Source organism: Ostrinia furnacalis, unplaced genomic scaffold (assembly GCF_004193835.3).
Source record: "Ostrinia furnacalis isolate ACB-3 unplaced genomic scaffold, ASM419383v2 OfSCF0738, whole genome shotgun sequence".
In the NCBI taxonomy this organism is placed as follows: domain Eukaryota; kingdom Metazoa; phylum Arthropoda; class Insecta; order Lepidoptera; family Crambidae; genus Ostrinia; species Ostrinia furnacalis.
Genome location: NW_021130977.1, coordinates 118,005 through 130,806, shown reverse-complemented (window position 1 = coordinate 130,806; position 12,802 = coordinate 118,005).

The window sequence follows — 12,802 nt, the reverse complement described above, 5'->3', positions numbered from 1 at the left end:
TAGGGCTGCCCACCTGCAGACCCTATTTTCATTACATCTGCCTACTAATAATTTCTATCTAATTTTGTGATTGTAATTTTTAATTTTATTTTGAAAAACAAAATACTTCGTGAATGAAATAGGATAAAAATGCATGTTGTTTTGTGATTAGTAGATTTCATTTGAAAAATATATTTGTAATGATATATGATTTAGTAACAAATCTTATAATCCGACCGCAAAATGTATGCGTCTCGACTGAGGCGTACAAAATGCTTGATTATTATACAGGGTGTTAGGTAAATGGGTTTATAAGCCGACACTAGCCCATGTTAACATGTGCATATAAATGGTATGGTGAAGTCAGAAAATTGATATCATCATTTTATTAATTTGAATTTTATTACAAATCTGATTTTATAAATTTTATTTTGTATGGAAATTAAAAAAAAAATATGATGATATCACTGACTTCACCATACTATTTATATGCATATGTTGACATGGGCTAGTGTCGGCTTATAAACCCATTTACCTAACACCCTGTATAAATAGGTACTTATAATTATTTTTATAAAAAAAGAGCGCTTACTGTTTAAAAAAAACACATCGTCCGTTTATTGCAGTGGCACATTCGCGACACCCCCGACTTTTGCATGTCGAGCGCATACCGAGATTTGAATTTCGAAGGAATTCTCGCGTTTCGTCCGTTTATATGAAGTTACAATACTGTATGATAATATTACCGTGCTTTTTGCTATTGAGCACCATGAAAATTTAACACAATTTAGCCGATTTGTTTATTTTCACAATCGTTTCACAATGTCTATGATGAGGCGACCGCAGGAACGTCACTATTTGTGCAATCCTATCAATGAAGTACGACATTTTCTGGTGCAGATTTTATCGCCATAAATTATGAAACTTGATAGTCATGGATTTGACTGACAGCTGTCCGTCAAATTCCCGCCCCGCACCCCGCACTGTACATATTTTGTTCGCGATGTCTGTTCTATACGTAGTAATATTACTTCAATGACTTTAAAATAGTTTTTTTCTTATTGACAACGAATAGCTACAGCCTTGTTCACACTGTAAATAGGTATCTACCATCTTTTAGCTTATTTTTTTTCCAAAATCAGAATCTTATTTTTCGGGCAAAAAAGTTAAGTCATCCATTTTCTCACAACGCAATTCTTGTGTTGTTTTTATTTTTCAACAAAAATGTGTAATCTGAAATCGCCTTTACTGACGGATTTTATTTTCTGATAAAAATAGTACCATAAAGCCATTATCACCCAAAGTAAATCTTCTTAAAGGTCACTGTACAAAATACCGGTTATATTATTTTTTACTTACTCTGAAAAAGGAAGACAGGAAAATTCTACAGATTTCTCATAAAAGGAAAGTATTTAACTATATTATTATTACATACCTACAGGAAAAAGTAAATTCTTTTGTAATAGTTAAAATGTGTTTCATAGTCGAATTTATAAGCTACTAGCTTTTGCCCGCGGCTTTACCGGCGTGAAATTTAGTTTGTCACAGATCGTCATAAATACAGTATTATTGTTTATAACCCAGAATTAGACTATAATTATTATAGTCTAATTCTGGGTTATAAACAATAATACTGTAAAGTTTCATAAAAATCCGTTCAGTAGTGTTTGCGTGAAAGAGTTACAAACATCCAGACATCCTCACAAACTTTCGCACACAGATGTAGAAGTACGTGCTTTCGCATTTAAAGTATTAGTAGGACTAGTAGAATTTTGTTAAGAAAATAGAAACGTTCGTCCATTACAAAAGCGTGTTAAATTCGCACCACCTAAAAACACACTGGAAGCAGATTTCTTGATCCTCTTTGCCTGAATTTGCGCCATACGAGCGCATCGCGGTGTTTGGCTGCGCGAAGCTATTCGGATGCATAGTTTAGATCGTAACACCAGATACTTCTATCAGAGTATCTATTATCACAGCTAGTTTAGTTATCGCGCTTAGAGTGCGGAATTTGTTTGTGAATGCGATAGTGTAACGTTGGTGACAATTAAGTTTTGCCTGAATTTGCGCCATACGAGCGCATCGCGGTGTTTGGCTGCGCGAAGCTATTCGGATGCATAGTTTAGATCGTAACACCAGATACTTCTATCAGAGTATCTATTATCACAGCTAGTTTAGTTATCGCGCTTAGAGTGCGGAATTTGTTTGTGAATGCGATAGTGTAACGTTGGTGACAATTAAGTGCGAAACATTTATATAATTAAATATTTTAAACCATTCACAAGAGTACGTTTTGGGTTAGTTCATGAAATACGTTCGATTTCGTTGCAATTCACGAAGGTGAGCTTTACATGTGTGGTGGCTCGCTACCGAGGGCCTAGTGTAAGTTTAAAAATGACATTAAATGTATGACGGATTGTACAGCGCCCCTAGCGGGAAACGTCTTGATAGACATTTGATATCGTTATGTGCATGTACACGTACACAAGTAGGTAAAGTTCACTCGCCTTCGTGAGTTGCAAGAACTATTACTTTGTTCTAAAATAAATATTTTCAGGCACTGGACTGTTAGAATGAATAACAACCAAACTCAGCCTAGTTTGGTTCATTAAGTAAAGGTCATGGTATAATTTATTACGACGTCCGCCTTGTCTGTTCGTGCACCAGATAATGCCAAAGGTCGCGGGTTCGATTCCCGCATAAAGAAATTTGTGCATGAATGATATCTAACTGCATTGACTTGGGTATCTTTACTCTATTCTTGGGTTGTTTGAATGAAAGAAAACATTTTCATTCTTAAAAGAAAATAAACAACAATAACTTTCCTTCGGGCGCAGTCGGGTAAAAATAGGTAAAATTGTAAATTCACTGTCATAAGCACATAAATAAAGATGACCTTCATTGAACCAAACTCATTGACAGGGGGGCGCCACCATCGTTCAACTATTTAGTTTCAAATACGGCAATTCGATATTGACGGTGGCGCCCCCTGTCAATGTCACGGGTGGTCCCACGTCCCAGTTCAGTGTATTATTGGGTCTATACATACATAGTTACACTGAAAAAAATCCAAAAACAACAACCTTATTAATATTAATATGGCTGGTTCAGCCAACACATTCTCACTTATCATATTCCCCGAAGTTCAATGAACAAGGATTCATAGATGATTTGATAACCCTATTGCGTGTATCCAAAAGTCAAGGTCAACAATCCTGGGCTTTTATATGTGACTGGATACGGCCAACTAAAAAGTTTCTCAAATACCAAGGTTTTAGATGTGAGATACTTCACAAAAACTTACTGAACACTCAGGTCTAGTCAATACATACAATATACAATACACTATTGGTTCTTACTTGTTTATTTATTTATTTATTCAATTTTTCAAAGGGTTTTGAAGGAGTTTTAAAACTATCTGTGAAACCACCCTCTTTATCCACATCGAGGAAGCTCTTGGCATGTAATTATCTCACCTAATGGTAAGTGATGATCAGGCCGAAGGTGGAAGCGAGCTTCACCCGGAATCCTTAACCACGGAGGAACTGGCTATCTTACCTCTAACTGACGGGACACAACAATGCTGTTAACATTTTTGTTATGGCGACATAATTAGGTAAGACTGATGGTGGTAGCTAGCCAGGCGGGCTTAGAACAAGCCCTACCACCAACCAAACCGAACAGAAAAATCTGCCTCCACTGGGAATCGAACCCGGAACCTCTGCTTCTGAAGCAGGTGGTCTTACTACTAGACCACAGAGGCGGTTAATTCATACTTAGGTAGGTATCATTTCATAACATACTTGAAATGATTTCTAATTCGTCTTCACTTCATTTGCCTAGATTGGCCTTTGATTCATAATACAGGCAAGTAATTAATTAAATCGACGTTCTATTTGGGTAGCGATGTTAATTTAAACTTTGCCATACCCATCCAGCGTTTAGTATCTCCGTGCCGTGACATCGTAAGTATCGTAACATGCTATCGGTCAACTCTCAAAGGGGCAATTTAGGGAGCTACTTAGAGACATGTCAAGCTAGATAAGGGTCGGCTCTAATAAATGAATCGTCGATACGCCAACTCGGAGATGTGATAATCTTTATTTTTTGGGGAACGTGGGAGAAAGCTCGCGATTACTTATTTTGGGGATACCCTTAATGAAATTCTAAGAGAATTGTTGGGAGTTTAATGTCTGAACAATTCGGATATTTCTTTCTTACTTTTTGTCTTTGTTGGTGGATCTATTTTAAAATACAATGTATTCTTTTTTGTAATGAAGCCTGTGATGGAAAATTTTATTCGTCTCTTCATTTTCAGTTTTCACGACTTATTATTATAGGTAGTTAGTTACACAAGTTTTAGGTTGCAAATTAAATCTTATAGCAGGTAAAAAAATATGGGTAAAATTCATCATCATGATCAGGAGATCTGCGGGTGGGCGGGGCACATAGCTCGTAGAGACGATGGCCGTTGGGGCAGGAAAGTTCTCGAGTGGCGACCACGGGCTGGAAGACGTAGCGTGGGCAGGCCTCCTACTAGGTGGACCGACGATCTGGTAAAGGTCACGGGAAGAGCCTGGATGCGGGCAGCGCAGGACCGTTCATTGTGGAAAACCTTGGGGGAGGCCTTTGTCCAGCAGTGGACGTCATTTGGCTGAAATGAACGAACGAACGATCAGGAGATCATTAAGTCTCCACTGCAGACGAACGACTCTAAATTACTAGATTCTTCACGCTGCCCAGACGGGTTGGGAACGTCTGATGATCTGATCTACGTATAAAAACATGCGTTAACCCTTCGTCGGCTTTTATGACATGCACAAGAAGAGTGATTAAGTTTCTATCCTACTCTGCTGAACTGATATTTGAGGTCTAGCGCTTACTCCTACTCAGTCAGTGCCTGAGGTAATGAGGGCTATCGTTTTTATACTTAACAGTTGGCACCCCTGGCGATTGACAGGACCTTACTCTACAGTGGCGCCATCTTGATGAGTGCAAATGCGATAGTCCTCCTACCACTTTAGCGCTCACCAGTTGGTGCCACTGTCTTCGCTGCTAGCAAGTGACAGGACCTTACTCTACAGTGGCGCTAACTGGTGAGCGCTAAAACGATAGCCCTCATTGAAGAGGGTTTTTGTAACGTCAAACGTCAGTGAGACTTCAGATCTCATTCAGATATATGCTTTGTTACGTCATAATACACTCAACATCAAATAAATCGCACCTTCCGCGACGCAAACTTTAAAGATTTTCTTTTGACACAATCATGGTGCCTCAACAATATTGGTGTTATTTGAAAGCCTAATAAATAAACTTAAAGAAAAAGTTTTTTTTTCTGAAAAACACATTTAATTTTTTTATAAACAATTAACAGGTACCATAAATGTGACTTGAAAAAAGGCCTCACTTGGGGCTCACCTATGGGACCGAGTAGACCAATTTTTGTGGTTATAAAACCAAATAATGATCTTACGTGTCTTTTTTAACAAATGGATAGCAATAAATCCCAATTTAACAGTTTTATAGCCATAAAAGTTGGCTCAAGCGTAACTACCTATTTTTTTAAGAAGTGACTCTGGATACTTCTAAAGACACATTTTTGGGACAAAAACCTTTCCTTTAATGAAATGAAGTTTAGAACTAGGCTTTCAAATGGTCCAATATTGGTGGGAAGTGGGGATGCATACGTTTGATAAGTGCTTGTCGCGGGAGGTGCGATTTATTTGATGCCGAGTGTATGTCAATGTCACTCCTCCCTGGCTACTCCTATACCTCATGCATTGGCTGAGTTAAGTGTTAGACCTAAATAGTCGGTATCAAAATAGCGTAAAGCCACAGAATAAGTAATAGTACAGGTACAGAAGGATTACTCCGCAAGACGATTTAAATAAATGCGAGTCTTGCTACGACGCGATACAGTGGAATTCAGCTCGCACAGCACTACGTACCTACAATTTTATTCACCTACAAGTTTTGTCTCTTTCTATCGCGTGCCTCTGAACTCTTCTTACGCTATTAGGGTTGCTGTCTAGTGAAAAAATAATTAATCTACTTATTTGTAATGACCTAAGTACGTATGTATGTAAGTATGCATTCATTATGGTAAACCTTGGGAGAGGCCTTTGTCCAGCAGTGGACGTCATTTGGCTGAAACGAACGAACGCATTCTGAGCAGTAGTCATAGTAGGTTAGGTTCCTATACTATCCTAAGAATTATTGATTACCTACATGGCCAACATACCTTTCAGCATCTTTGGGAAGCGAAAAAAAAAGATAAATCCGGTAGATTACTTTTCGAATTTAAACACCCGAACGCCGCACAATATTAATATAAAAAGGATTTAGGACGCTATTTGGATCAAATATGTAATTGCTCAATAATGAATAATAAATAAATAAAAAATAAAAAAAAAAATTCTTTCTCTTTATGTCCATTTTTTTTAAATAATACTTCGATCATAGAATTATAATCATACTACAACGCACGCCACTGCAGCGTCCTGACGAGCGCGCGCGTGACACTCGACTGATATAATACCCGCCGGCGGGGCGCTTCGCTGTAGGTAATTATCGGATGTACCGCGCGGAGTGAGCCAGGCCTGGTAAAGCCTAAAACAACTAACGGCCACCATCAACGCCGAACCATGCCATAGATCCAGGAGCAAACACTTATCAATAGTTCGCTAGCACGCATGAATTAGGAACACATGTTACCAAGTTGGATCCGAACCAAATAGTCCCGAAGCACGGCTAATGGATGGCCTCGGACGAGTCCTCGCCGCAAATGATGGCGTACTATTAATTGGCATTTGCCATCTATGGGCTAGTGGACAGAAGTGTGATACTTGGCGCAAAAGTTTGGGCAAACACTTGGCGCAAAGATTGGGCAAATGCTTGGATGATATTGGCGGATTACAATGGCTAGCTATTTCAAATACAACATTATAAACCGGTAAATACTAACTGCAGTGTGACGTCTAAGCCATTCTAAGCTAACCTACTAACTAGCATCTTTGCCTTAGTTTAAAATCTAAGCACTTGGTGGTCTTAATGCGTTACATTTTTACGATTCAACCATAAGGTAATTAGGGATGTAGATATACATTACATGATGCAGAAGATGGTGGAGCTGGAGGATGGTGGTGAAAGAATAAAAATAACTAATAAAGTCTTTATAAAATAATAACAGAAGGCTTTTTATAATTCTGAAGTATTTTTTATCTAAATAATGGTCATTTGAAGTGGACGTTTGGCAAGCAGAGTGTAAGATCCTACCCTTTAGTAAGATGGACTAAGATATACTCAACTTGAGACTTTTATCCTGCTGTGGGCTTCTAATAATATAAATGAATTTTCGTGTCCTAGGAATTGTGAAATCAAAACTTGTAGATAGCAAATATTATCTCCCTCTTGCTGCAAAATGTATTTCAAACCTGACCAACAATTTATATTTCCCGCAAGTGACAATTAATGATACCGAAAATCTAAGCGAAGGCTTCCAGAAATAGCCAGGCTTAATTATAAGCAGTAAATTGCCTGGAATAATGTCTGGAAGGTTCCTTAGTGAACCATCGGGTTTCATTCTAATTATGACTCTGAAGGTAAATATTGGCTAGAAGATGTAAATTGTGTAAACATTGGCAGCTTCCTTGTGATTCCAGAAATATTCCAGGATTAGTGATAGTAATGAAGAACTCAAGAGTGAATAAACACAATTAATATGTGAATAAACACAATAAATATGTAACAAAACGGGACTATTCCCACCTCTCGTTCCCACCACTGCAACTCCTGTGTAGCCAGGATCTACAGCTTGACCACCACAAAAACCCAACCAATGAAGGTCAAGTTTGTCCCGGGGGAAAGTTAAACTGTCATTGGACCCGCAACGAAATTAATCAGAAGAACATAGGAGGAGTTCGAAATTAAGGTTCGACTTCCCTCCATTGCAAAGCGGATGACAGGTGACAAACAAAGGTTTAAAACCTTTAAGAAAAGATTATGCACCACGGACTATAAATTAAATTAAGGGGGCCTATCTTATGAGCAATTAGCAACTACCTGCCAATAATATTTTTCACAAAATCGCTTAAAAGCACGGAAATTTTTCCTTGTCGCGACAAGATCGGTGTAATAAATTGCGGAAACAGATGTATGTTGTATTGAAAAAATATGTAACAAAAGTAAAATATGTTTTTTTCTATACGTTACATTTCGCTGCTTTGGAATAGTCTTTATTTAAACCCGAATGTACGAAAAAATAATGCTCTAGTCGCCATTTTGTATTTAATTCTAGACACGGTATCACATTTTTACAGATTGACGTGAAACTCTCATTGGCGTTTACCGCTTTTAAACCTGCTTATTTAACTTTTATTACTGTATTTATTTAACTTTTACTATCCACATCAAAAATGCTCCGAAATTAAAAACTTGTTATTACCGTACTCTACGAGTAGTCCAGTCAATGAATGCTTTAACGACGGTGTAGAGAGAAATCCGTGGAACATAATTTCTGACCTTGGGACTTTATTTAGACTAGTTAGGAGGTGAACATAGCAAAAGTCCCCGCCCTTAGCCCTTGAGCCGCCGGGGAGAGGGGGGTTTAAAGGTACTACTTTTCGGTTTTTCTCTTAATCCTCGGAAACTATGCGTCCTAGTGACATGACTACTATAAACCAAAAAAAGCTTATTCAATTTGCTACTGGTGAGACAGTCAAGTTTTTCTATATCTTTTATAGTGTTCACGGCATCTGCTATAGAAGGTCTGTAATTTTGGAAATTTTATTTTTGTCTTACATGTTCCCATCAATAGAAAATCGACTAAATCAACATTAAGCAAATATTTTAGACATGCGGGAGCACGTTAAGCCTAGTTCCAGGAAGGGGACTGCACCGTGCGTATATTTAGACGACCCAATTGGAGCCACTTTTGACTCCTCATCACTGAAAAACTACTGTGCATTAACACTTTTAATTTGGCTCATGTGTTGAGACTTGCAAGATAAACATCAGCTTCAAATTTCATAAATATACCTCAAACGGTTATTTAGGTATTGACGTTCAAAAATCGACATTTAGAACACTAAAATCTATCTAAAAATGTAAAATGTTAAAATTTACTGGTTTTTTATTTGTTCCTTTGTATTTACACATCTACCTATCTGTATGCCAAATTTAAACCTTCAAGGTCATCTGGAAGTTGTTAGAATTTGGTCTATAGGTCAGATATGTAGATTTTTGGACGTCAATACCTAAAGAACCGTTTGAGGTATATTTATGAAATTTGAAGCTGATGTTTATCTTGCAAGTCTCAACACATGAGCCAAATTTGAAGTGTTAATGCACAGTAGTTTTTGAGTGATGTGGAGTCAAAAGTGGCTCCAATTGATTCGTCTAAATATACGCACAGTGCAGTCCTCTCCCTGGAACTAGGCTTAACATGCTTCCGCATGTCTAAAATATTTGCTCAATGTTGATTTAGTCGATTTTCTCCTGATGGGAACATGTAAGACAAAAATAAAATTTCCAATATTACAGACCTTCTAGAACAGATGCCGCAAAAACTATACAAGATATAGAAAAACTTGACTATCTCACCTGTAGCAAATTGAATAAGCTTTTTTTGGTTCATAGTAGTCATGTCACTAGGACGCATAGTTTCCGAGGATTAAGTGAAAAACCGAAAAGTGGTACCTTTAAACCCCCCTCACCCCGCCGGCTCAAGGGCTAAGGGCGGGGACTTTTGCTATGTTCACCTCCTAACTAGTTTAAATAAAGTCCCAAAGTCAAAAATTGTGTTCCACGGATTTCCATCTATAAGAAACACTAACGAAATTAAAATTCGTTCTTTCTGTGTCATAAAAATCTAAAGTCTATCAAACAAAATATAAGCCTGGAAAAGAGCAAATCCCATTCCAAAACAAAACAAAAAAAACTCCCAACGATTCCACACAATGGGACAAAACGAGGATTTCATTTAATCCACCCTTCAATACAAAATTGACCCATTGTTCTTCTGTAAAGAAATAAAGTCGGTAACCGCCATTGTTCACAAACGAATTATGTAGATGTTGCAAAGGGTTTCTTTGATAATTGTCATGATTTGGAACAAGTTTTCGTGGTTCGTTGGTTTGATTGTAATTATGATCGTTGCGACTTAATAAAGGCAGGACCCGTTATTTTCATTTATGACTGTTGATTATATTATTATATTTAAAGAATGCCACTAGGTGGACTGACGATCTGGTGAGGGTTGCGGTGCCTGGATGCGGGCAGCGCAAGACCCGTCGTCATGGAGGGAGGCCTTTCTCCAGGCGTTGACGTCCTTTAGCAGAAACGAACGAACGAACGAAGTTTATTTCATTGTATATGTTACGGTTAATGTGATAAATTGAAAATTATTAATAATAACCGGTTATTATGAATAATTACCGACAGTCGCGGTAAAAGTGATAAATGAATCACATTTAACAGTGATTATTTAATAATTCAAGCTTAGTACTAACAAATTTCATAAAAGAGAACAACATCTTGTGTACGTGCTCGTGTACAGCCAAACTTTTGAACGTTTTGATATCATATATTAATATAATTTGGCATAATGAGTTTGGAGTGTTTCTTGCATAATATTACTTTTCCATGATGCCTATAACATAATGTTTTGATTTAAAGTGAAAAATAGGTTAAGGTGCGGCGGGGGGGGGCCCTTGGGGCACCCCTAAGCCGCCTATTTAGTTCTATACACACATAAATGACCTCAAATTAATCACTTTTACCAAATCATGCGGTAATTATTCATAATAACCGGCGATTATTCATAATTTTCACATTTATCACTTTGACCGTAACATATCGACGGCAGAAAGCGGAAATGTCGTATCTCAAAAATTGGCTAAAANCGGGAACACTATCTGTGATCGACGGAAGAATGAAACAATTTAAATTAATTGAATAAGTTTCACACAAAGACGTAATAGGCAAACGACACATTTTATTTATGCTCGATGTCTTTTTATTTATACCTACGACAATCCTATCGGTATGATCAGCTGGCAACTTTAACTGTTTATGTAGCCGCTCGGTTATCAGGCACGAAGTGCTGCCGCTGTCTAGGATGGCGCGAGCGACAACTTCGCGATTATAACAGTNCGCACAAAGGAATGAGACCGCTCGGACACCGAGCCCACAGCGTGGTAGGGGTGGGGTTGCCCGCTCTTTTGTTTTTTAATACTACTACGCTGAATATTGTGTGCGGATTGGGTTGTCGTACAGGGGTACTACATGGTAAAATAAATCTCGGAGGCGAAAGCAGGATAATTGAAGTCAACTTAAATAAGCCATACATTTTACCTTCCTGATACAACATTTCTGCAGCTCGATATTAAAAAATCAATTGCTGTAACTAGTCAAAAGTCAATGAAGTAGTAACTCTAGAATATTCCAATCACCTTTATTAAATAAAGTTTAATTAGTAGAAAAAACATGTAAAATTTCAGCTTTCTAACTTTCTTCATTTAAGATTTATGAATTTTTGAAATAGTTTTTTTGCTCTGGTGTAAAATCGGACTTTTTGAGATACGACAAAATCGCTTTCTGCCGTCGAATATATACCCGAAAGGGAGGAAAAATATTTGTTTACGCACATATAATCAGGTAAAGGCATTGCAATATAATCCAATTGTCTGAACAGGATTACGATTCCGTGCTTCAGAGAGCACGTTAATTCAGTCTAGTTTATTCATATCAGACGGCGGCTTATAAAGCTTGACACATAGTAGTACCCCCTAGTGTTGTGTTCGAACGAAATAATAAAGAGATCTCACATGCAGCTTAAGCATAATTATATTGTTCGGATAAAAAACTTATCTCCTAAAAGGAGTGCAGTAACAGTGTGTGGGCAGATCCTCCATTAGGTGGACCGACGATCTGGCGAAGGTCGCAGGAAGAACCTGGATGCGGGCAGCGCAGTACCTACTGGTCGACATGGAAATCCTTGGGGGAGGCATTTGTCCAGCAGTGGACGTCATTTGGCTGAAACGAATGATCAGAATAAACCAATGTTAAGTTGTGTAAAAGTGTATTAAATTGTATTCTGTTGTTGTTACCTTTAAATAAATAGGCTTAATTTTAATTACTTACTTAGAAAATAATCTCACTAATTAAACATCTAGAGGAAAATAAAATCTTAGACCAAATGAAATAACAAGAGACTTGAAATGTTCCTGTTAATTATGTAATTCACTAATGACGCTTCAAGTATACAATTATTCAAGCAATTTAACCTTCAATTAACGCCAGCGCAAGTAATCAGGGTACAATATAATTATGTATTTGTCTCCGAAACATTAATTAATGTTATTGATACATGCTGTTCGCTGTTGTATCAAAATTGTAGTTGAGACGCGCAATTTGCTGAAAATAGGGTCATGTCACCAGTTCACGTCAGTCGTGCTTTTTATTCAAAAATTTAAAAAATATTTAACTACTTGCAGTCTCAAGAAGTCACTTGTAGTCGATAATTATGTGGTTTTATCGGCAACTATTCGTATGTGCTCGTGTATGTGACGTCATGATTAGTTAATTTCACACAAAGTTATGATTTTGCTTGTATCTTTCTATTGACATTCCCATTTTAATACTTGTTTTTGAATTCGACAAAGCTTTAACCAAAGTGTTTATGCTATTATGACAAACGTTTATTACCTAAACTCCCAATTTAGATATAAAAAGCTTCACTGGATTAACCTCGTGCACAGTGTGACAACTCTCTCAAAATTAACACATAATAAGCAAACAAAATAAATAAAAGCGATCACAAAGG